Here is a 26,514-nt window from a genome sequence, read left to right as displayed (position 1 = left end):
AGCAGTATCCATGATGAAACTGATGTGACATCTGCCCTCAGAGACAGAGACTCATCACTTCCTGACCAGGACTAAGGTTCACCTCTGGTCACTGATGGAGTGGAGGCTCCAGGCGAGGCGACCCATGTGGTTGGAGGACAAGGACGTCTGTTCAGAAGCCAAGCACATCTCATGTTAAGGACAGCTACACTTTTGCCCAGGCTTATCCCCTCTGCTTCCCTTGACCGTCATCCTCCAAGTCTGCCCTTCGAAAACCAGCTCAGGCCCGCCAGCAAAGCCCTCTCCAGTTCTGTCGTTCTCAGAAATCCTCCGGCATTTACAAACAGTTAAACTTGTTGATGTTCAGTGTGTGATACGTTGTGATGGTCGCTGATGTTTTCGGTCAGCCGTCTCCCCAGATATTCTTGTCAACGCTCGGACAGTGGGCGTCTCGAGCTCCCACTTGACACACGTCCAGTAAAGCACACAGTATGGAAGCGTAGGACTGTGCAGCTTGTGCCTTTTGGCTTCCAGTCTGAATTTACTGTTTCAGAATGGTTTTTCCTTTAGTTTTTAGACCTTACTGAGGATCACCAGGAAAAAGAGGCTTTGTTAACTCATTTATTGAACATTTTACCAAACTGTTTTCAGTTAAATATATGCTCATTAGAAGTCACACAATACAAATGTTGTGTAAAGTAAAAGTTAACCGATTGCTTGTTCACCCTCATTTTACATAGTGCCACTCACTCGAGGTAACAAATCTGTCCTCTGTCATTCTCATTTAAACCTTCAAATATCCTTTGAGCATTAAGTCATCATTCTGAATAGAATTTTAAAAGAAAAAAAAAATTACCAGGAATTTTAAAAGATGTCTAAATGCTACAATTTAGAAAAAATAATAGATTAAAATATTCCAGTTTTCTGTTAAAGTCTTCTAAGTCACAAAGACATGTGGGATTTAACAACCACCCTGGAAGCTGGTGGATCTCTTATTGTCAAATAATTGACAATTCTAGGTTAATGAATTAAAATCTATTAATAGTCAGAGTCCTAGGCTACAAAAGAATTGGTCTGGGCTGAGCAGATTTGTAAAGAAGTCAGTAAGCTGGTTAAAATCTTGTTGTTGTTTGCCTGTCTCACTTGCCAAGAAAATTCTTTTCATCAGAATTATGTCTTTGCCAAATTTGTTCATCTGGCTCAGCCTGAGCTAGTGATGAATATCCACTTGTCCATTTCAGCTAGTCAGACCTGTAAAGGACTTAAAGAGTTAGGACTCCCTGGAAATAGATAACTTTGTATAAATGGCAGTTTGGGCTCTTATTATTTTATTATACAGAGAATATACTTGCCAGCAGATGAAAGTAAAGAATTACGTAACCCACAAAAACCACTGTGTTGATTATAAGAATGCTTCTATTTCATTACTCTGTCCAGCAAGACTTTGAGGAAATAGGTGGACCTGTGCCTGTTTCTTCATTTATCCATCCATCAAATAGTCACTCGGCACAGCAGATAAAGAAATAAGCCAGACACAGCCCCGGTTGTCAAGGAACTCAGAATCTAGTAGAGGAGACAGACTTGAGAAATCAGTGGCTATGGGTACAACAGAGGTTCATGCAGGTGCAGTGGAAGGTGTCAGAGGAAGGGAGCGCTCACTCCACTGAATGCAGAAGCCGTCAGGAAATCCACCCAGGATATGGTGATACTTGAGCTGCATGGTGATGATTGAACCTGAGTCAGCCAGGGACCCAAGATGAGCAGTGGTCATCCTGCGTATTTTGGCTAGAGTAATCAGTCTCTTCACTGAATTTTTCCCTTTTGAATCACTTCCATTTGTAACATGTAAGCACAGCGAATCAATGTTAGACTGCTCAGGATGAAATCAGAGGCTGAATAGAGAGGGAGGGGTGGTAGGGGAGAAGGGGGACACCTGTCTTACTTTGGCCCACGTGTACCTGCTCAGTTGCTAAGTTGTGTCCAACTCTTTGCAATCCCATAAACTGGGGCCTGCCAGGCTCCTCTGTGGGATTTCCCAGGGAAGAATACTAGAGTGGGCAGCCATTCCCTTCTCCAGGGGATCTCCTCTACCAGGGATCGAAACCATGACTCTTGAATTGGCAAGCAGATTCTTTACCAATGAGCCACCAGGGAAGCCCATACTTTGGCCCATAAATGGGGAATATTGAAGGAGTTACAGATTCTTTTTTTTTTTAATCTTTAGTCTCATCTGACCCTGAAGTTTGCAGGCGTATGTAAGCAATTGCTGGGGCCAGTGTAATTCATAGATCAAATGGCCCTGTAGTATGTCACTAAAATTCTATTGGCCTTATAGGTATTCGGCTTGGATGGGAGGTACTTTGGTCAGGGCACTCCTGGTGAGTGATGGACGACTCTTCAGATGAGATGTGCTAGTTTAACACTGGCCTTGGTCAAGTAGGAGAGGTGCCCCTGATTGGTGTTGCTCTTAATCTCTCAGTGTGCTTGCAGCTTGTTCTGGAGCTGGACAGTCTGTTCTTCGGTACTTGTTTCTCTCTAAACTGTAAAAGTTGCCTGATAGTGGCAGGAATGCCCGGGAGAGGTAGTGATGCTTCTGGTCTACTTGTTCATGGTTATTACCCTGAACTGGCTGATCCGAGATGGACTCAAGCCACATCTCTAGACCCCCAAGGAGTTTCTGAGGAAGAAACTAAGTGGAATTGTTTCCTAATTAAGTCCTTACTTTCTCTCACTTAGCAAATAATCTAACAGGGAATTTAGGATTGACATTTGATTTTAGCAAAAGGACGTGCATGTCGGTGATAGATGCTTGTTCATAACAACTCCAAGAATGTGGATTAAATGTGTGACTTTAATGCGTTTGTTGGAAATACTGTTATTTTTCACAAAGTAAAAGCATTCGTAATTTTGCTACAAGGAGGAATATTTGCTTCCTCTCACACATTTTATTTAATAATTTTACTTCTTTCAAGGCAAAACAGCACACAATTTGAAAATGAAATTTCCCCAAAGTGTTCAGTGTTGCTAATATGTTTTCCATTTTCTTCATTATGCTATAGTGGAATATTGCCATACTTTGAAATGTGCAACGTATCTCCCTGGAGGCAGCAGATGGTGTGACTAGTCTGTCTTCTGGTAAAGGATTTATCACGAGAGATGGCATCTAGGGCTGAATGGGATGGGGGTCCTGCCCTCAGAGAGCACCGGCTCTCATCTTACTGTATCAGTGCAACATTTTATAAGTTACTGTTTATAAATATGGGGGAAAAAAGCCTGCAAAAATGGAAAGGTTTTGGCACATTTTTAAGCTTCTTTTTTCTTAGTTTATATGAGAAAATACTTCATTTGGAAACTATTTATTTCCTATTATATTCATGTTTTTCTCACTGAATGCCTCACTAGAGGACCAGCTGACCCCTTGGGCAGGACATGATTTTAGAGGTGTTTCTATCCTAGTCTATGATCTGGTTTTCAGCTTTGAAAGTCTGGTAACATGGATTCATAGAAACACTGGCTCATTAGTTCAGTTCAGTCACTCAGTTGTGTCCGACTCTTTGTGACCCCATGAACTGCAGTATACCAGGTCTCCCTGTCCGTCACCAACTCCTGGAGTCCACCCAAACTCATGTCCAGCGAGTTGGTGATGCCATCCAACCATCTCATCCTCTGTCATCCCCTTCTCCTCCTGCCTTCAATCTTTCCCAGCACCAAGGAAAGGAAAGTGAAGTTGCTCAGTCATGTCTGACTCTTTGCCACCCCACGGACTGTAGCCTACCAGGCACCTCTGTCCCTGGGATTTTCCAGGCAATAGTACTGGAGTGGATTGCCATTTCCTTCTCCAGGGGATCTTCCCAACCCAGGGATCGAACCCAGGTCTCCCACATTGTAGACAGACACTTTACCGTCTGAGCCAGTCAGTTGTTTGCATTAGGTGGCCATAGTATTGGAGTTTCAGCTTCAATATCAGTCCCTCCAATGAACACCCAGGACTGATCTCCTTTAGGATGGACTGGTTGGATCTCCTTGTAGTCCAAGGGACTCTCAAGAGTCTTCTCCAACACCACAGTTCAAAAGCATCAATTCTTCTGTGCTCAGCTTTCTTTATAGTCCAACTCTCACATCCATACATGACCACTGGAAAAACCATAGCCTTGACTAGACAGACCTTTGTTGGCAAAGTGATGTCTCTGCTTTTTAATATGCTGTCTACATTGGTCATAACTTTTCTTCCAAGGAGTAAGCGTCTTTTAAAACTCATAGAAACTTGTATAAAACCAGAGCTCCGTCTTACCAATTTACAGTGAAAAATACAACTTGAAGCAGATCTATTCATTCTCTCCCTCAAGGTAAATTGACATTAGAAGCCAGGTTATGACAAAAAAAACTTTTTTTGATGAGTAGGAGTGAACCATCTCTCCATGGGGCTATATGCCTGCCATTAAGACCTAAAGCACGTATCAGGAGAAGGCAACGGCACCCCACTCCAGTACTCTTGCCTGGAAAATCCCATGGGCGGAGGAGCCTGGTAGGCTGTAGTCCATGGGGTCGCTAAGAGTTGGACACGACTGAGCGACTTCACTTTCACTTTTCACTTTCATGCATTGGAGAAGGAAATGGCAACCCACTCTAGTGTTCTTGCCTGGAGAATCCCAGGGATGGGGGAGCCTGGTGGGCTGCCGTCTATGGGGTCGCACAGAGTTGGACACGACTGACGCGACTTAGCAGCGGCATTCTTGTTTCTGAATTGTGCTAACAAGTTTTTATACTTTCTGGACATTTTTGGTCCTCTGCTGACTACTCTGTTAACATCACCTCTTTAAAGAAAACAAGGGAGATGGAGAAAAATTTCCCTCTACTCTCCTAGGTTTGATAGCTGGGTCTATAAAATAAATAGAGAAAGACAGATTAATAGGAAAAAAGGTTCACAAATTTGTTTGTCTTTAATATTATTGCACAGGTGTATTGCCAGGGAGAAAAAGTGAATACCCTCCAAAATGGTGAGATTTGAGAACTTATATATCATCTTAGCAGATGAAGGGGAGAAGGAATGTAGGCCACTTATGGGAGAGTAAAAGATTTTTAGGAAAGAAGAACCAGTTTTTAGAAGAATATTGTGAAGTGTGATAGTTTGTGTGGCTTCCCAGGTGGCTTAGGGGTAAAGATTCCACCTGCCAATGCAGGAGACACAGGAGATGCGAATTTGATCCCTGGGTTGGGAAGATGAAGAAATGGCAACCCACTCCAGTATTCTTGCCTGGGAAACCCATGGACAGAGAAGCCTGGCAGGCTACACAGTCCTTGGGGTTGCAGAGAGACAGACACAATTTAGCGACTGAATAACAATGTGATAGTTTGTGACATTATCAGACAAACCCAGATAGTTTGGGTGTGGTGTTGACCTCTAATCTCTTCTCCTGTGAGAACAATCAGTCTTCCCAGGTTAATGATACATCTGGGAAGGGTATTTATGGTAATTGAGTTCCTTTCGGAGACTCTGTCTTTAGGCAGATAGGAGAGTTCAGAGAATTCCTCTCCCTGTACAGGCTGTTTCAGATATCTTCAGCTCAAAATAATCAATACACCAAAGCAGCATACTTTGAGGTGCCTGTCCTGAACTCCTTCAACAGTGCATAAGTACTTAACTCCCAAATAGAAGATAGTTTTATCATGAGTGAAAACTCCAGGAGAGTGTTGTTTTTTTTTTTTTCTATAAGTGAAAGTGAAGTCGCTCAGTTGTGTCCGACTCTTTGCCATCCCATGGACTGTAGCCTACCAGGCTCCTCCGTCCATGGAATTTTTCAGGCAAGAATACCAGAGTGGGCTGCCATTTCCTTCTCCAAGGGATCTTCCCAACCCAGGGATCAAACCTGGGTCTCCCACATTGCGGGCAGACATTTTACCATCTGAGCCATCAGGGAACCCCTTTTTTCTGTAATGCTAAGATCAATTAGCAACGTCTGGCACAGACAGGAGAGGAGCGCGACGGCTTTTGTGATGCACATTTGTTCACTGTGGCTTAAGTCTGAACTTTATTTATGCAATCCAATGATTCTCTGATTCATATTTAAGAACAGCACTCTGCACCCTTGGAAATCATTTGAGAACATGCTTTGAAAGCTGGAAGACCTCTTAACTTTCTCATTTTATCATTTAGAAAATATTTGTCTTGAGGGCCTTACTGAAGACGTGGAACTAGTAGGTAGCAGAATACCAACTTAAGCCCAGGGTTTCTGTCTCATGGTCCAGCGTATTTTCTTATAAACTGAAATACTAGATCTAAGAACCCTAAAGACTGATGACTTTATTTTCCAGCTGAGTTTGAGAAATATCTTTTCCTTGGTAGGAACAAGTTTTTTTTACGCTTTTAGGTTAGCAAAATGAGCATGAGGATTATTATACAGTGCAGTGATACTTAATCATGGACACATGTTATTAATAGAGTTACTTGGGAAGAGTATAAAAAAAAAACTAAAAAATGTCTTAGTCGAGGCACAGTCATTCATTGGTACTTTTTAAAAGTTTTCCATGTGATTTAACTTTGCAGCCAAAATAGAAACAATTGATACAATAATTTGAAAACTTGTTGAAATAATCAAATACTACATGAGTGCTTAAAAGTCATTGTTGACATTGTTAAGTTCTTGAAGGAATCAATATTTTTATCAGCCAAAAACATTCCTTCCAAATAAACATCACCACATTACAAGATTAGTACACTACTAAATATCTTTTATTATAATTCTTAATACAGGTATCAAATAAGCCGTTGGAGAAGTAGCAGTGATTGTGATAAAAATATAAAGGTCAGAACATGGTGACTGGCAGAATGGAGACTTGTGATTTTTAGCTGCCCACTTATTGATAGTACTGAGAATTTTTTTTTAGTCTTTCTGTCACTTAAAACTAAACTTTGTATAAAATATGTAAACTGTGGAAGGGAATGCTGGTGCAAAATCTAGATTAAAGAGTAATAAGTATTTAGTTTAAAAATACATTTTAGTATTTATTTCAATGTTATTGAAGTTTTGGAAATTCAAAGTGATTCAAAAATGAAGCTAAAGAATGAAACCCTGAGAAAAAGATTCTTGTCTTCCATGTGTCCTTAATTGCCCACCGTTTTGTCTTATACTAGGTTGTTTTCACAGTACACCTGCCTCTTCTCTAGTTCACACGTCATGAGCGTAAGGAGGGCATTACGTGGTTTTGTTTTAAAAGCCTTTTCAGTCTCTAGAGCAAGATTAGGGGGAAGACAGGAGCAGTGCTGTCTTGCACTTGAGAAGTCGTGGAATACCAGACGCACTTCAAGAAGAACAACTGAAGGTGAGAATCTCGAGATAAGGCCTAAAAATTTCCCAGTGGGACTGATCATGTGTAGACAATTAAAGCTACATGGCTATCTGGTCGGGAACTAGAACCTTCCTAGTTCTGATGAAAATAGGTAGAGTGTGCAGCATAAGAGCTGGCACTGTAGAAGCCCTCTTACAGTACAGAGAATTTAGAATTACCACTCGACAAGTCGACCCTGAAATATGTCATAGGAAAACTTTTTTAATGTGACTTTTTGGATTGGCAGGTTATGACAAAACTACATTCATGTTACTTGAATACATCTTTTGTCTAGTTTTACATGCTTTTTGACTTGTCTAGAAAATGACATATTGAAGTTTTCATTAGCTTTAACCAGGTGTGATTTTCTTATGGAAGATACCTCAGCAGGCCCGCAGTTTAAGGCGAATAAACCAGTGAAGCTCAGAGAGGCCATAGCCCTCCTTCAGATGGTAGCAATGAGCTGAAAGACTCATTAATCAACCGCAGCGTCACAGGTGTGATGGCTTGCCTACAAACTGCCAACAGACTGTGAAAGTCACATCCAACGGGCTAAATTGTCAAACTAGACCCATCCATAAACATTTTAACACAGCAAAATTCCAACTCTTTTGTCTTTAAGATGTGAGTCTGAGATGTTAACGTTCCTCCAAGCCTGCTATGAAATGTTTATTTTATTTCATAAAATTCAAATTTCTTAGTAAAGAAATTTGGCCACCTTTTCTATCATAAAAATCTCTATTAGTGTTTTTATTTTTAATTTTGTTTTCTATTGGTTATTTAATATCCTTTATCTTAAGGATCTATTCTTTTGTATTACACGAAAGGAAGGAGGATTGAATTGGCCTGTGTCAAGGCTTTAGCAGTAGTGAAAATCCACTTTTTTAGCATGTATATCAGCTTGATTTGTGCACTCAGAAGTGTTTTCACAAAGAAGATAATATCTGTAGATATGTTTTGATGGGAGAACCATGTAAATACTTTTTTTTCTAACTAAAAGAAATTTTTACTTCAGGTAAACTGCTTGATTTGGGGGGTTTTCTTTTGATCTGTAAGAGATCGTAATTTTAATTGGGTTTTAGTCTCTTTGTATTTTTTTAATGATGCATCACCAGAGAAGTCTAGTTGTTTCTCTGTCCATTGGAAAGATAAAATAAATACTAAATAAACCAGGGTGTGAAAAAGGAAATAGAGATTAAAGTTTATGTCCTTTAGTGAATCATACTCTAATTCACATTCCTTGTTAATCTCTGTTCTGCCAAAATATTAGTAGATTATGTATAAATTACCATAAAGCATTTTGATTACTACTCTTTTGTTGACCTTAACTTGATATTGAAAAGTTACTTTGGAAGAACTGAGGAGGAATATGTGGGGGGCGGGGGTGAATTTTTTACAACTAGAAATTAATAAAGAGTTAATCTGTGGCCCATTTCATAGTTATCTAAGTAAAACTGAACAAACTCTGCTATTTCTAGTATTTATCTGATATTGTATCAGTTCAGTTCAGTCGCTCAGTCCTGTCTGACTCTGAGACCCCGTGGACTGCAGCATGCCAGGCCTCCCTGTCCATCACCAACTCCGGAAGCTTGCTCAAACTCATGTCCATGGAGTCAGTGATGCCATCCAACCATCTCATCCCCTGTTGTCCCCTTCTCCTCCTGCCTTCAGTCTTTCCCAGCATTAGGGTCTTTTCCAATGAGTCAGTTCTTCGCATCAGGTGGCCAAAGGATTGGAGTTTCAGCCTCAGCATCAGTCCTTCCAATGAATATTCAGGACTGATTTCCTTTAGGATGGACTGATTGGATCTCCTTGCAGTCCAAGGGACTCTCAAGAGTCTTCTCCAACACCACAGTTTAAAAACATCAATTCTTCGGCACTCAGCTTTCTTTATAGTCCAACTCTCACGTCCATACATGACTACTGGAAAAACCATAGCTTTGACTAGACAGAGCTTTGTTGGCAAAGTAATGTGTCTGTTCTTTAATATGCTATCTAGCTTGGTCATAGGTTTTCTTATAAGGAGCAAGTGTCTTTTAATTTCATGGCTGCAATCACCATCTGCAGTGATTTTGGAGCCCAAGAAAATGAAGTCTGTCACTGTTGCCATTGTTTCCCCATCTATTTGCTATGAAGTGTTGGGACTGAATGCCATGATTTTAGTTTTTTGAATGTTGAGTTTGAAGCCAACTTTTTCAATTTCCTCCTTCACTTTCATTTGCTATTATATATTTATCTGATATTTATATAACTTCTATATACCCAGGATTCTACTGGGAATTCTTGGTTAAGAAGCAATCAAATTGATTTACTCTTGGTATAGATATATGCCCAGAGGAAGCACTCAGTAAGTATTTATTTTGATTTGAAATTAGTTGGAGAATCAATAAGATTATAGTAGAAAGGGAATAGAAAAATGAGAATTATATACCGAGAATTTACTGAAGTACCAAAATTTCAATCAATATCTTACCTGTGATCCTTTATTAACTGAATTTAATTTGATCGAGAACAGTTAATAATGCTGTATGATTAGAAAGTAAAGTATATAAGAAACATAATAAAGTTTAAAATTCCCACTAAAAGATATATAAGCATTTTGAAATTTCCATTTACACACAATATTTTTTGCTCATATTACTCTGAAAACATTTGTTTTGAGCATCCTCATAAAATTTCCCCTTCTCCCACCCCTTTTTCCTATCTGTGTACATTTATGCATAACTTTTAGTAACTACTCTCGTTGACAGAAATTAGAAGAAAGAGCTGTTACATCATAGTCTCATCATAGGTGGAATACAGAACTGAATTAGCTTCATTTCAATGGAAATATATGTATAAAGTTGCTGCCATTTGAATCTTTGAAAAGTATGCTTTGAAATAAGCCTAATGGCCATTTATTTTTTACCTATATTGTTAGTGGCTTAGTAATTACACACTTCTCCCCCTGTAAAATAATAAAGTGTTCCCTTTACTTGTCATAATGAAAACTCTGAGAAGTACATTTCAATATACCCAGACTCCTACCAGTAAAGTGTTAATAAAATTAATAATAAAAAGTATAATGATTTCTACTGGGATAATTACATGGGTAATTTAACAGTAGATTTGGATGAAACTGGAAGCTTTATATGATATACAGTTAAACCTCTATAAATGGTATATAGAAAATCAGATTGGCCCATTGTCTTTTGCATACAAAAGGAATCTTTTAAAATGTTAAGTAGTAGCAATGCTTAAAAGGTAAAATTTTTCTTTCATTATTCTAATAAATAGCTCTTTAAAAACATTTGACTAATTGTTGTTTCTTGGTTTTATTGTCTCTTCTCATTTTTGAAGTATATACCCTCACAGCAAAGTTATAAATCCAGTCTGCTTATTTTTTTAATTTTATTAATTAAATGGAAAGAATGAACTATAGCTTCTCAAATGACATAGTTTGGGGAAGTTTTTAACTTGATCTGTACTCTTCATAGCTGGTTTCCACACAAGAATATTCTTGACTATCCAATGAAAACGTATTTTAAAATGTGAAGAAATTTGTCTTCTAAGGAAAGCCTATGGAGCCTCATACGTTTACCACGTTAGACCACTTGTTACTTGATTGGCAACACGCTGTACATTTTTACACAAACTTTTAATTCTCAGAACTTTGTGTTAAACACTTGTCATATTTTTAGGGAAATAGGTTGAAAGAAGATAAGGGTTTGCTGAATGTCACACAGTTTTTACACGACCAGGGTGGAATTCAAGTCAAAGGGGATGGTTGACTCCACCGCCTGAGTCCTTTTCACTCCAGATTGCTGGCAAAATACAAGTTGTAATGATACATGATTCAAACCTTCTGTTGAATGTTAACGTTCTTACAATGCGTGCGTGCTAAGTTGTTTCAGTCTTGTCCAACTCTTTGCAGCCCTGTGGAGTGTAACAGCTCGCCAGGCTCCTCTGTCCATGGGGATTCTCCAGGCAAGAATACTGGGGTGGGTTGCCATGCCCCCCTCCACGGGATCTTCCCGCTCCAGGGATCAAACACCCATCTCTTATGTTCCCTGCATTGGAAGACAGGTTCTTTACCACTAGCGCCCCCTGGGAAGCCCAAACATGCCTGTAATATACACATGCTATTTTTAATGTAAAATATAACAGAAAAGGACATAAAACTTAAGTGTGACACTTTATGAATTGTCCTAAAGCAAATATTCATCTACCACCACTGATAGCCAATATTCAGGAACAGAGCATTGCCAGCACCCTTGAATCTACCCCACCCCCATGATCCATTCTAAATACTATCCTCTCCCTTCTTCCCAAAGATTAAGCACTATCTTTACTTCTTCTTCTTCTTTTTTTTTTTTTTTACTATCTTTACTTCTAACACTTCAGTGCAAGTTTGTGTTTTATTTAATTGTGGTAACATACATGTAAGAGTTGCCATTAAAATTTTTTTTTAAATGTACAATTCAGTGGCGTAAGTAGTTCACTTTATTTTACAGTCATCACCACTACCCATTTTCAGTACATTTTCATCTTCCCAACCCAGGACTCTTATCAATTAACTAATAACTCCCCATTCCTTTCTTCTCCCCAGCCTGGCAATTGCCATCCTACTTTCTGTGTTTATTAATTTTGCTCTTTTAGGTATCTCAAGTGAGTGGAGTTATGTTACTGTTGTCTTTCTGTGACTGCTTTATTTCACTTAGCATCATTTCTTTAGGCTCATCCATATTGTAGTATCTGACAGAGTGTCCTTACTTTTTCAGGCCATGTTAGATACAATTGTGTTTATATACCACATTTTGTTTATTCATTTATCTGTTGCTGGGCACTTGGATCTCTTCTGCCTTTTGGCTATTGTGCATAATGTTGCCATGAACTTGGGTTTACAACTATCTGTTGAAATTTATGCTTTCAATCTTGGTGAGTATGTACTCAGAAGTGGAATTGCTGTATCATATAGTAATTCTATGCTTAATATTTTGAGCACTACCATTGTTTTCCACAGTGACTGAAACATCTTACATTTCCGCTTGCAGTGCATAAAGGTTCCAATTTTTCCAGATCCTTGACATACTTGTTTTCTGTTTTTTGGGGGGATGGGTAATTTGCTCTTTTAAAAAACTTATCATAAGTAAAATCATACATTTTTAATTGATTTTAGCTTTTGCTATGTTTGTGAGATTCACCCATCCAATTGAATATAACTGAAGGTTGTACATTTTCATTGTTGTAGAGTATCCCATTTTATGATAACATTCAGTTTCTCAACCATTCCACTGTTGATGAACATTTAGATGGTTTCCAGTTCTTAGCTGTTATAAATAATGTGGCTGGGAACATTCATGTATATGAATCTTGGTATTATGTGTAGGCAATTTGTGTTGTATACATACAGGTAGAATTGCTAGGCCTTAGAGTATATTGCCCGTTACAAGTATATGAGTTCTCACTGCATCATATCCTCACCAGTACAAACATGGTTATAGAAATTCTGACAAATGTCATTACTGACGATGGTGAACATTTTGTTCATTTATTTTTTAAGCATTTAGATATCTTCTTTGGTGAAATGTCTTTAAGCCTCCTGCCTATTTGCCTCTTGATGTTTTTTCTTTATGTTTTGTATGAAAAAATATATAGATAAATAGATGTATGGATGAGGAGATACAAACCCTTTGTTGCAAATATCTTCTACTCCTTGGCTTGCCTTTTCACTTTCCTAATGATTTTTTTTTTTTTTGAAAATTGAAGTTTTTTATGTAGTAAGATTTATAAAACAATTTCCCTTTATAAATATTAGTTTTTTTGCCCTTTTAAAGGACAATCTTTAATGATTAGTGTTTTCTATTTTATTATTAGCAAATAGTATCATTTTATATTTGGAACTTTTACTTTTTCAGGCTATCATAAACAGGCTTCTCCTCATTAACAGAAAGAAACATCTTTGAAAGAAAGAACATCAGACTAAAATTATGGAGTCCAAGAGCAGGTTTATGCTTGAAAACAATAGACAGTAAATATAGAGATCTTTACGGACTGTGTTCTTTTGTACCTAATTAGTACATCTCAAGCCTTTTCTAGTCCTAGTATACTGGTGAATGGTTGTAGAATTTGACTTTTGCAAACTATAAAATTTTGCTGCATTTTACTTTTTCCCACTCCAACTTGACTCCATTAAGGCTCTTAATTGATGCTTGTATTTGATACTCCAAGTAAGGTCTGTATAACTCCATGTGCCTTCTAGAGTAGCTGAAGGTCATTAACGTGTATCCATTGTAAACTTTTTCACATATGTCAGAGTAATTAATATAGTTTATTGTAGCAGTTTCATATTAATCTTATTAGCTTAATCATTTCGGCTGTTGTATTTTCTTCCATTGACCTGAACCTGAAACAACATAAGAAAAGAATACTTGGGGGCCCTGAACTGTGACAAATGAAATACATATCAATGTTCGTATTAACACATAATTAATGTTTAGAATAATAGACATATGTGGAACAAAATTTGTTTTTAATCATTTTGTATAAATGATTTTATATAAATGATATGTATTGACATATAGGCTAAGAACATATCATATGTTAATTCAACTAAACATTTTATTTAAATATCAGGGAACACCTGGGTAGTTTTTTTCCATACCAGAGATTAGACATATAGAGTCTCCAAAGTGGGAAAAGAATAGAGAATTTTCAGAGCTGAAAGGTTTTTTGTATCCAAACAAATCTTGTGAAAGCATGCATTGAATCTCATTAAGAATGGTAGATCAGTTTGGTAGCAGATTTGTCCTGTCCTGGAACATTTTGCCCCTCAACTGAATTTTTCCTACTTTTTGACTTATTTCCTTATTAGTCGCTCTCAGTATTAAAATGTGCATCTTTTTACAATTTACTTCATAGGAACTTTGCTCCTATATTTTTCCATTTCTTCCCTCTTTTTTTGTGCTATTATTGCCATATGTATTAAATCTATATACGTTTTAAACCCAATAATTCATTTTTGAGTACTACTTTATGAACCTGTTCTTTTTAAAAAGTTGAGAAAATAGTGAAGAGTAAAGAAAGGGTGGTGATATCTATTTAGTCTTTTAAAACTTATCACCCAGTGTATTCACCTGTTCTGGTGCTCTTCATTTCTTCTGTGGACTCTCGTTAGTATCGTTTCCTTTTAAGTAGCCAGCCAATTTTTTCCCTCTTATAGTAACTTGATATTTAAACTCGAAAGACAAAAACAGTTGTTCCTTCACCTTTGAAGATCAGTTCTCTCACAGGTTATGTCTTGATGTGTATCAGTCAGTCAGTTCAGTTCAGTTGCTCAGTCGTGTCTGACTCTCTGCGACCCCGTGGACTGCAGCACACCAGGCCTCCCTGTCCATCACCAACTCCTGAAGCTTATTCAAACTCATGTCCATCGAGTTGGTGATGCCATCCAACATCCCGTCCTCTGCCATCCCCTCTCCTCCTGCCTTCTGTCTTTCCCAGCAGCAGAATGTTCATCATTCTGTGTCAGTTTCCCCAAGAGAATGTGTTCCTTCAATCTGTTGATTCACATCTTAATCTATTTCTGGTAAGTTTTCTTAAATTATATCTTTGGATATTTTCCCCATTCCATTTGTTTAATTCTTTTTTTTTTTTTTAAGAGATACCAATTATGCTTATGTTGGGTCTCCTTCAGTGCCTTCCATATTTAACATCATTTAGTTGTTTGCTGATTTCCATTTAATTTTCTTACTCTTCTTAATTCTTCTATGTCTTTTCACCTTTTTTGGTGCTTCCAACATGGCCTTCACAAAACAAAATAACTTTAATAAACACTTAGATAATGTAGCAAAATTTCCATTTATTTGTATTGAGAGTTGAGGGCAGAATTTATTTTGGTAATTCTTGGTGTGGCCCTGGAAGTTGCATACTAAAATTTCTCCATAATATCCTACAAATATATTCCTAAAAGACAGATCAAGAAAATGAAATTTACTGTAGAATTATGACTTTACTTTTTATATCTATATGTGTAGTCATATTGAAAACATTTTTTGCTAGTTTTGTGTGTAATTACAGGTAGGAGGATTATGTATTTGGTATTATTCTTCATCAAAATTATTGCTTTAACATTTTAAAAGATTTAATCCATATTATTATAAAGGTATGTCTGTTGTCAGTTTCTTTTAGCTTCTATTGTAATATTTATGAATGTTTTAGGCAAAGAGTGGTATTTGATTAAATGTCATTAATTTTACTCGATGTATTTCATTATAGTTTTTACTTTATTATTTATCAAACCATCTTATAATCTAAAATATTAATGAATAATATAGTGATAATAGGTTATTTTACTTTTTTTCCTCATATCTTTTTAAAAATAATGCACACTGGTGTTTTTTGTATCATACTGCCTTCTCAATTACATAAGATCCTTTTAAACAATTACAAGGGAATGCAGTATCAAGCTCTATTTACTTTATTGTTCTATATGATCCTGTATTGTCAAATTGGAGAACATGGGATAATTTTAAAAGGTAAGTATATCCATTTCTAATTTCAATTTGTTAATACGAACAAGGGAAGTCATTGCCACCCTAAGAGCAGTATGTAACTAATGGAAGACATCTGATAATTTTTAATATATATGAAATTTTAAAAGGTTACATGTAAATTCAAGCTCATCTCTACAGGGATAGTTTCTATATTTTTTTAATAAATAAAAATAAATTGATTCAATTATGAAACAGAAATATCTTGAATGAAAGTAATGTATGCATATATATAATAAATCTTAGTATTGTGTCAGGAGAAGTGAATCTGCTATCTATTACACTGACTGCTTATTAATTATTAATCACTTGAAAAATCAAAAATGAGATACATATTAAATATTGGCTATAAAACAAAATCTGGAAAAACTAGGTTCTTTTCTCTGGAAAACCCCTTGAAAGTACTGGTTTATAGCCAAAATGATATAGATTTTCAGATAAATATTTGAGAGGAAGGTTGAAAATAGAAAATAAGCACAGTGCACTTGAATTTGATCTTATTGCTGTCAAGTGTGCTACTTCACCAAGACATAGAATAAATGAAAAATCAACTGTACAGTGCGTGTAATTTCTTCCTGCTGAGCCAAGAATTAGTGAAGTCATGATTTCTCAATGTGGACAGCAAATATACCTGTAGAGAGTGTAATGAAGAGATGGAAATGAGTTTTTATTCCCCCTTCCTCATCCTGAATTGGCTGTAGAACAAGAATAAAAATCCAAAGGGCAGTTTTTTCTTCTGCATAAAGTGATATTCAAGTTCCGTGCTTTGCTAGAAATATAAATAGAGGCTGAAGCATGTAGGACAAGCTTCAGTATGGCTGGATTAATAATTTAAAAAAGAAGGAGAGGTTGCATAGAAACATGCACCCTGTGATTCAGCCACTTCTTCTCCGCTTATTAACATTTGCTGAGCATCAACTTATAAAGAACCAGGACGCAGAGATGATTTAAAGTAATCTTGCAAGGAGTCTCTGGTTAGTATTCCTCAAGTCTGAGAACTCTAGGTGCCCTTAAACACCACTGCTCAGTGTCTGTGTAGAGCACTTAGCATATTTCTTTTTTCTCCATAGTATTAAATGTGTGGGAACATGTGATCAGGGTCCTTTTTATATTCAAAATGGGTCAGCTTCTGTCTAAAAAGTGTCTTATTGTCATGATGTCACCACATCTCAAGATTTGTGACCTTTTGCACCATATGGATTCATGGTAGTCCACGTCCTAGCTTACAGGCCAGAGTGCTTTTGTGCCCCCGCTAGGGGGTATCAAAGGCTTTTGGTCTGGAATTTCAAGTACGGATAGATTTGGAAAAACAAAAAGTAATTTTTATATATCCTAAGGACCGCCAGATGTCGCAAAGGCATCATTGATGAAATGGTTTTTATCCAAAATGTGGCACTTATATAAGGAATACTAGTATTGTGCTTGAGAGTCGTAGAGGCCATAACAGGTCAGTGAAATGTCCTTCAAACATCTGATTTTTACATTCAAGAGTGGGCCCAGATGAAAAGATAACCACATATCTGACATTGACGTTGCTACCATTTAGACAACCGATTCAATTGCCTTAGTCAGTGGGATCAATCAGGCCTTTATTACTTTGAAAAACCACAGAAAGATATGGTTTTTCTTTTTCTTTAAAAATGATTATTTGGAACTACATCCTACCACTGTATTTTAACCCTAACATCAATTGCTGCATAGAAGCACATATAAACTTTCGTAACTTCCCCTACCCCCTGAGTTTAAAACACTTTATGAGATGTACAGAATTATAATAATGAAAGAAATGGTACTGAGTGAAATTCTGCTGAGCCAAACTGCATGCATAAATTGGCAGTTTAACAAGTAAAACTTGGAAGCAAGCATTTGATGATTGATTTTTTATTGAGACAGAACAAGCATGATAGTGGGTAAAGTGATTTTCCTTATTGAGAGAAAATATAGTGTTTTTCAACATGTCTCTAGTATGAATGGAAGCCTTGTCAAAAAAACGGAGCAACACATAATATCTTTTAAAAGGTGAATTAACATAAGTATATCACTTATTTTATGGATCAGATTTTATACTTGTCAGTTTTATTCAGAATGTCATAAAGTTTATATCATAAAGATGGTATGATTATCTTTGTTATATCCTGAAAAAAACTGATATTAACTGCTTTGCTGGTGGATTATAAAATATACTCAGCTGAAGAAATGCACTGATGAAAATTAAGGCCAAAATATGTATTCACATGTAGATCTTAGGCAACTCCCTGGTAATTTTAAGTCCTTGCAATACATTATTCAACAAGTAACATGCTGTATATTTGTGTGTAATAGGCTCTGCCTGAGAATACAAGAACTGTCAAGATAAAAATAAGGAACATACATCACTCTAATTTAATTACAATTCATCAAAAAATCCCTCTATTGTCTGTATTACAGGAAGATGTACAAACTTGAAAAAATAATCATATACTAGACTTGAGATTTGCTGTTAGAATTTTTGCATATAGTTTTCTGTTGCTTGAAGAATATCTGGACGCACACATACATCAACATGTATGTACACATGCTGAATATTTTGTTTATACGTTTTCTTACTGTATCTATTTTATAGTTAGATCTGTGGGAAAATTTAAATGAGGAATATGAATTTGTTTACAGAGGGTTCTTTCCAAGTTTGTAAATGTACAGTTATTCCCAATTGTGTTTTCTAGCTATATTTTGCAATTCTACTTTGCTGTGGATATATTATTCCCATTTGGAATAAAATGTATAACAACATAAGGAGGACCTGCTCATGCTGGTTTTCTGGATTTAATTAGTAAGCAACCTGTGAATTTGTGGATCCTATTACATTTGAGTATGTGCATCATGGGTCCATGTTCCATGTGAAAGATTATCTGTATTTTATTCTAAGACTTTATGTATATTTAACCTTTAATTTGACTAGCAGGTTGTGTGATTTACATAAAAAATAGATCAGCTTTGAATTCACTGAATGTTATTGGTATAACATAATCAATCATCTCTAAATGTTAATGGTGTTAAAGAGCAATGAGAGCATATGTCTTATATTTGTAATCCTGTAGATTTATGAAATTATTTAGGATGTCTAAAAGCATTAGATCATGGCATTTCTCTGTGGTTAGTGATAGAAATTTTTTGAATGGTGGGTATCATTTTAATGAAGTTGGCAAATCAGCCAAATATAAGCACCTCTTTAAAAATCATGAATTACCTAATAGGTACCTTGATGACTAGAACATTCTTATGAAGGAATGTATACATAGACCTCAATACAGTGCTTAAAATGCTGTGACTTTGTCTCATTCTCTTTTCACTATCTTTTAATAAAATATGACTCTTTCTTTGGTGTTATCCTAATTACGTTATGCACACAATTCCTCAATGAAGTAAAAAGTCAATATGTGAATGACAGTAGCGGGGGAAAAATAGGATTTCAAATGGTAAAAAGCCTGCTCTGATAACAAAGCCTGAATCAATCCCTGTGTTGTATAGCAGCTTGATCATATCTTTAAAACTGATACTAACAAAGACTATTTATTTGTTGCCATGCTATTGTAGGATTTATTTTTAAACTCCAATCCCAATTATCAGGAAAATTGCATCCTCTTTATCTCACAGAAGAGCATACTGAATCATGGCATATTTGGTTATTGGGACTATAATATTGTTACCTTGCTTGAAACACATGGTCTCTCTTGATATACAAGAAAAAACTGAATCCATTTCAATAAATTAATGGGGATGAGAATCCCAATCCATCCTTCTTTTCAGAGGTTCGCATACATTGTAATGAAATGCATTAGGAGTTTTCTTCACTTGAAATCCAAATGAGACCCATTTTGGCTCACACCCTTGACAGTCTCTTTTATAAGCGTTGCTGTCTCCTGTTCTTGTGTGGGCCCAGTAAAATGCTTGCTTTGTAAGATGCACAGAGACAATATAATGCCACGAAAGACGAAGGTGTCAAAACACAAAGTTAGAGGCAATCTAATCAATGCCTCCTGATTTAGCCTTTGAAGGCTCTCTTCATTAAAACTCCTTAATGGCGAGGCTTATCTCGAGGTAGAGCTGTTACTTAATATTTTTCAGTGTCATTCTTTGGACAGTCATTTGTACCTTTTTAAATGTATTTTCAGTATTCATTGTTTAGTAAATTGGATGTCTTGTTAGCATGGTGGTGGTATGAATGACTCGCATCAAAATGATTGAAGGTAATAGTGTATAAATTCTTGGTACATTTTTTCCTTTCTTCTAATCCCCATCTTTCCCTCCAACAACCACAACAAAAATCTTAATTTATTTTCTTCCTAAATATCAGGTGTAGGATGTTATTTGATGCTTCCCCCAAACAGATGTTTATACCTTTTTCCATATCCAAGAATTGGATTGGAAATCTAAAAATAAAGCAATTAAATTTTCTATTTGTATGGAGTTTATTGCTTCTGTCATCCTTTTACTAAAGACACTTTTCAGATTAATTTTTGTTTTATCTAGAGCTTTTGGGTAAAGGAATGTGACTCTCACTAAAGTGATGGGAAAAAAATTCTAAGATGGTCCGTGCTCTCTGGAGTTTTTATTTCTCAGTAAGTACATTAGGAATAATGAGAAATAGAGGGGAGATGTAATACCTATCCAATTTTAGATAGGGTTGTGAACTTAGGAATTGTGTCTATGTAAGACTTTCTTTAAAACAGTTTTACTTTCTTAGACGTGAGTGAAAGTGTCTAAAATATTAAATGTTTTTGAACCTTCAATTCAGTAGTCCCCTCCCCTAGTAATTTGCTCAAATTCAATAAATTATAAAATTTAAATTATTTTCTTTTATACATGGACCAGATGGCATCATGGTTTGGAAAAATATAGAGAGAATACATGGAAGGATATCTTATTGATGATGTATGTGTATATCTTTGTTTAGACTCATTTCATGCACACAGAATGTGTGTGGACACCAGATCCATACAGCAGTAAATATACCTTAGTTTTTTGTTTGTTTTTTTATTCACAGAATATGTCCTTCCTGTAAACTGATTGAACAAATATATGTGCTTTCAGATTGGCACTTTCATGTAAGCCGTTTAAAGAACCTGAGAAATCAGGAGCTTAATTTCTTTTAACATGCCCAACTTATTAAAAAAAAAAAATCACAAGATGCCCTTGCTGCCCTTTCCACCTCAATCTACAATTATCAGTAAAAATAAATAATTTACAAAATGCGGAAAATAGATAAACACCACAGAATTTATGCGCATGGTATCTTGAAAATGGAAAAGAATTCAAGCAACTTTGACCTGATTTTTAAATGACTACTGTGGTGACTACAGCTGCTGTAGCTTAGTAATTATTTGTGATAGGTTGTTTTTGAGTCCCATATGTATAGGAGCTCCAGGCCCAGCTACCTCATTTGCTGGCACACAAACAGATTCTTCCAGGTGCTGAAAATTAAATTTTAATATATTATTTAAATATTAAGAGAATTACAGCTTCAGTAATTTTACTGCTACAGCTGGAGTGCAAAGCATGCCTGTAGAATGCAGAGTGTTGGACAATCTAACATATAGGAAGTTGACAGTGATTTTTTAAAAATTATTAGCTTATATGTTTAGTAGGTGATAGCCTTATTTGGCAGTTACTTTATAGATGGGTAACTTTGATTTCTGGTAGATTGGGCACCCTTTAAATTCTTGAAAGCTATTATTTTTTGGTCTTTTTAGGTTATGTACCTTATAAAGAATGTATTTTTTTTAATTGGAGTATAGAGTCGGACACGACTGAGCGACTGATCTGATCTGATAGTTGCTTTACAATGTGTTAGTTGCTGCTGTACAATAAAGTGAATCAGCCATATATATATGTATATATTTATACACACACATACATATATATACACAGATATGTGTATATATCCCGTCGTCCTTAGATTTTCTTCCCATTTAGGTCACCACAGAGCACTGAGCGGTGTTCCCTATGCTATACAGTAGGTTCTCATTAGTTATCTATTTTATACACGCTGCTGCTAAGTCACTTCAGTCGTGTCCGACTCTGTGCAACCCCACAGACAGCAGCCCACCAGGCTCCCCCATCCCTGAGATTCTCCAGGCAAGAACACTGGAGTGGGTTGCCATTTCCTTCTCCAGTGCATGAAAGTGAAAAGTGAAAGTGAAGTCGCTCAGTCCTGTCCGACTCTTAGCGACCCCATGGACTTCAGCCCACCAGGCTCCTCCGTCCATGGGATTTTCCAGGCAAGAGTACTGGAGTGGGGTGCCATTGCCTTCTCTGATTTTATACATAGTAGTGTGTATAAAAAGACAGTGTATTAATAACAGAGACATTTAAGATATTAAAAGGTAGGTGGTTAAGAAATTGATCCTCTTGGGGCTTAGTACATGCATATTATTCTGTTCTGAAGAGTTTTAAAGTGTAATTAAAAAAAAAAAATCTCTGTGGTTTCTGCTTTCCAGTGAGAATGATTTTACAGTTGTTAGAAATCAAAGAATAAATCAGCAAAATTTTGGTCTCTAAGACCCTAAAAAGCAGGTTATATCATTAGCATACATCTTGACATTTTTATATGGGTTTTGACTGTTTAAATTATGTTAAAAAAAGAAAAAATTTAAACAACATCTGTTTGTTGGTAAGATATCTGTAGTTTGGAATTTAGGGTGAGATATTAATTGTAAATTTTTGTAAGTTACAATCATTTGTAGCTTACTTTTTATGAAAATAATCTGTCTAGAAATTATACACATTCAACTTTACTAATGGAAATGTATTTTCTGTTAAACATGGTTTTTAAAAAAGATTAACTTTTTGATTTGGCTGTGCTGGTTTTTAGTTGAGGCCTGTGGGATCTAGCTTCCTGAACAGGCAGGGATCAAACCCAGGACTCTGCATTGGGAGCGTGGAAGCTTAGCCACTGTACCACCAGGGAAGCCCCTGTGAAATGTATTTTAATGAGTGTGCCTTTAAATAATTGAAGATGAGCAATGTGTTAAATAAATTATTTTCCATGACCATAATTTTCAAATCAAAAGGTGATTAGCTACCTTCAAAGTACAGTTTAGGAAAGAATTTCCCATTATTGATAATCTGTTACATATGAAAAACCTCTTTGCTAAGTGAAATACACCTGGAGGGCAGAATCACAGAGCAAAGAACATGTGATGTAACTCCTTGGTGGTTAACTTTTTATGTTCTGGGGCTAGATTGCTTAGTTTCAAATCTTAGATCTGCCATCTTCTATCTGTGTGTTATTGGGCAGACAGCCTTTCAAGGCCTCAGTATTTTCATCTGTAAAATAGAGCTGCTTTGTAAAGGTGTTTCAAGGATTAGATGAATTTATCAAAGACTTCAGATTGTACCTGGCACAAAGTAAGCGCGCTATAAGCATCAGCTGTTTATTAATAACATTCATGCCACTGAGTACATAGCATAAATAAATGACATGCAATGCTCACTTTCATAACTCTTGAAAGGTATTAGCATTTATTCATAATATTTCTTCTAGATAGTTGATAAATGTATGGTATTTAACCTGTTAATATAAACAAACAGTTTACCCTTGGGATTTCTATTTTACCCTACCCTTGGGATTTCTACTTTAGATCATAGTGTAGGCCATTTATAGTTTCATTCATAACTCCAGATATAGTGTGAAAAACTGTGACACAAACTGTCAAATAGTAAATTATTTAACAAAATCTTAGTAGGAAGAGTTACATAATTACTTCTTAAATCTCAGAACACATTTTAAAAATATAAGAGTAAAGAATTTGTCAGCCTTTTCATTTTTTCTCCCCTGTCCTAGTGTGTACATTTAGAAAGTATTTACTTTTAAAAGTCTGAAAAGCATTTGAAAAATCAAACTGGTTTTGAAAATCATTACTAAAAAAATAATCATGCAAAATACATTCTGAAAGGTGGATTAATGTCCAAGTACCATAACATTTTTTTCCTTTGTAAGATGTGATTTTTACATATCAATGGGATTAACTAATATTTTTCACTTGTGAAAAATGAAAGATTTGGGATGTCAACAATGAGCATTAACATAGCTACGAGGTCAGGACTATTTTAGGCTCAGGGGGAGCAGTAGGGAACAAATTGGACAGAATCCTTACCTTCTTAAAGTTAACAGTCTAATGATAAGACGATAAATTAGTATGTAACATAACATCAGGTAGTAATAAAGGCTGTGATGTAAAGTAAAGCACATAAGGGTATGGAGGAGAGATGACTTTTTAGATAGGTTAACCAGGGAAGAATCTATGGTATTTGTGTGACTCGAGGGAGCAGGCTGTGAAAATTTCTAGGGAATTGCCCATCAGGCAGAGGCACAGCCTTTCTGTTCAAAGACAGAAATAAGTCTTGCATGATCCAGCAAGAGCAAGAAGCCCATTATGCCGGGAGCTGAATGAGTGAGGGGCGAGAGGAAGGAGAGGAAGGCAGAGGTAACCAGAGGCCAGATCACCCAGAAAGGCTTTGATGTCGTGTGATAATAAGTTTTTGGAGGGTCCTGAGCTTGAAGGGATGTAACCTGACTTACACATTCGCAGCATTGCTATGCCAAGAATGGACTGTAAGGGTGAGAGGAGTGGAAGGGGGAAATTAGAATGCCACAACAGTAGTTCCAGGTGGAATTAGGCTCACCTAATTGGACTTGGCATCTATTTTGAAGATGCTGAGTTGAACCATATGAAAAACAGAACCTGAAGGGTCACTGATGGATCGAATCTGAGATGCGAGAGAAACAAAATCAACGACATCTCCCAGGCTGTGGACCTGAACCACTGTGTGAATAAGAGAGTGACTCTTTGAGAAAAAGAACCCTGGGAGAGGGTTGAATTAGGGGGAGCGTCAAGAGGCCTCTGAAATATTTTGTACGTATTACTTTTGAGATGCCTTCAAGAGATCACCTAGCAGAAGTAAAAGATACATAAGAATGTGGAACTCAAAGGAGAGACTGGAGGTGGAGTTGTTGTGGCAGTGATAGTATTTATATGCCAGGATGGAACTGATTTCGATTTTTTTTGGGGGGGGGCGGATCTTGATTGAGATCTGGGACCCAGGGCTAACAATCAGAGAAGTTGGGAGGAGGAAGATCCAGTTAGGTCACTAAGAAAAAATGGTCAGTAGACCAAGAAGAAAAATAAGAGAGACCAGGGAGGCTGGCAGGGAGAGAGGGAGAGATCAAGTGCCGCTGTCTCTCTTGAGTTCTTCTCACCAAGGTTCACAGACAGCCATGGCTTTGGGTACCCTTTTCAAGAAATGCACTTGGACTTTCTTTCCTTTTTCTCCCTCAGTACCAACTCTGGTACTACCATGTATGGAACTGTTCCCCCCTTTCCCCCAGATTTCTCTTAGTGCTTCTCATTTTGCTCTTGGATCATCTTATGACTACCCCAGGACAATCCTTCTGGAGACAAGAAGGTGTGGTATTAGGAAGAAAAGGAAACATTCCCGTTAAGTCTCTCCTCTTTTTCCACTTACCACGGCAGCCACAGTGCCAACATTTCCTAGTCCTCTTCTAATTTCTCAACCTCCTCTGACTTCCTATGAATCCCAGCTTGCTTAGTTCTTCTATTTAATGTTATTTTTGGCTAATAATTATGTTACTGTGTAGCAGAAAATAGCATATGCCATCTCTGCCATCATTCTTTACTCCTGTTCCTGATCTTTTGTGTTTGTTTTTTCCTCTAAAAGTAAATAAATTGTCATCTGTTCTCTGGGCTCTCAGAACACAGTCCTGTGTACCACCCTTTCCAGCTCTCCAATAATCACTGAAAGAGCGTGGGGGCACCAAAAAGGGAAGGTGTATATTTTTTATGGACGACTCTTGTCCCTGTCTAGTTATTAATCCCTATGGCGAATTATGGGTCATATGGATTTTTCCTGAACTAGTCTGGGCCCACAACATTATGTTAATGTTGTTTGTATAAGAAAATATACCCAAGTTGTTAATAAGCCATTTTACTCATTAACTTTCAGAATATAATCTACCTACAATTCAGAGACTAGTTTGTGTATTTATAGCCATCTTGCCTAATTTTATACCTATTATATATGCATAGATATAGCATGCATGTTTATATATCATCTATAGCAGACATGATTGCTAATGATGAATCTAATTTAAATTTTCTGAAATATGCAAGCTAGAAATTTTATATAAAAATAAATTCTTTATTTCTCAAGTAGTTTTATTTAATTATAATTTACTGAATCATAATTGTTTGCCTTTGGCTAATTTTCTCTCTAATTTCTCTTACTTTCTAAATTAATGAATTCAAAGCATACTCGTTGCAGGAAAAAAAACAGTATATAAGAATTAGACATTTTTATACATTTTATATGAAAACAAACCACTTAATAATAAAGTAATTTTGTTAAGTTAGGTTTATATTTTAATGTGATACATTATAAAATTAGTTATCCATGACTGATAAGTGTACGTTTGAAGATTTTGTGGAGAAATGTAGCTTCCGTGGCCAAGTCAATACACCTGCTTCTAATTTTTATAATATAGAGGATAGAGGGTTCAAGTGCAATCTATATATATTTTTTAAAGCACATTTTAGAACACACTTATATGTGTCATCTCATTTTTGCTGCACAATAACCCTAGGATATTGGGATCCCTGTTTTATAGATGAAGACGTTATGA

At 36.4% G+C, this 26,514-nt stretch overlaps 1 protein-coding gene across 6 annotated transcripts in view; it reads left to right on the top strand.

Moving 5' to 3' along the window:
- The window catches only part of KIAA0825 (KIAA0825 ortholog), a 430,821-nt gene that overhangs the window by 242,973 nt on the left and 161,334 nt on the right, over positions 1-26,514 (top strand). For 3 of the 6 annotated variants that reach the window (XM_070792128.1, XM_070792127.1, XM_070792130.1), the window contains one exon: positions 1-26,514. This exon is cut by the window's left edge and continues 1,969 nt beyond it. The exons of the other annotated variants lie outside the window; for them this stretch is intronic. The gene's annotated coding sequence lies outside the window, so the exon portion shown is untranslated. 6 annotated transcript variants of the gene reach the window in all.

The sequence above is a fragment of the Bos indicus genome, chromosome 7 (genome assembly GCF_029378745.1).
Source record: "Bos indicus isolate NIAB-ARS_2022 breed Sahiwal x Tharparkar chromosome 7, NIAB-ARS_B.indTharparkar_mat_pri_1.0, whole genome shotgun sequence".
NCBI lineage: Eukaryota > Metazoa > Chordata > Mammalia > Artiodactyla > Bovidae > Bos > Bos indicus.
The sequence above is the reverse complement of the archived record's forward strand: the minus strand, read 5'-3'. Positions and strand labels throughout refer to the sequence as shown.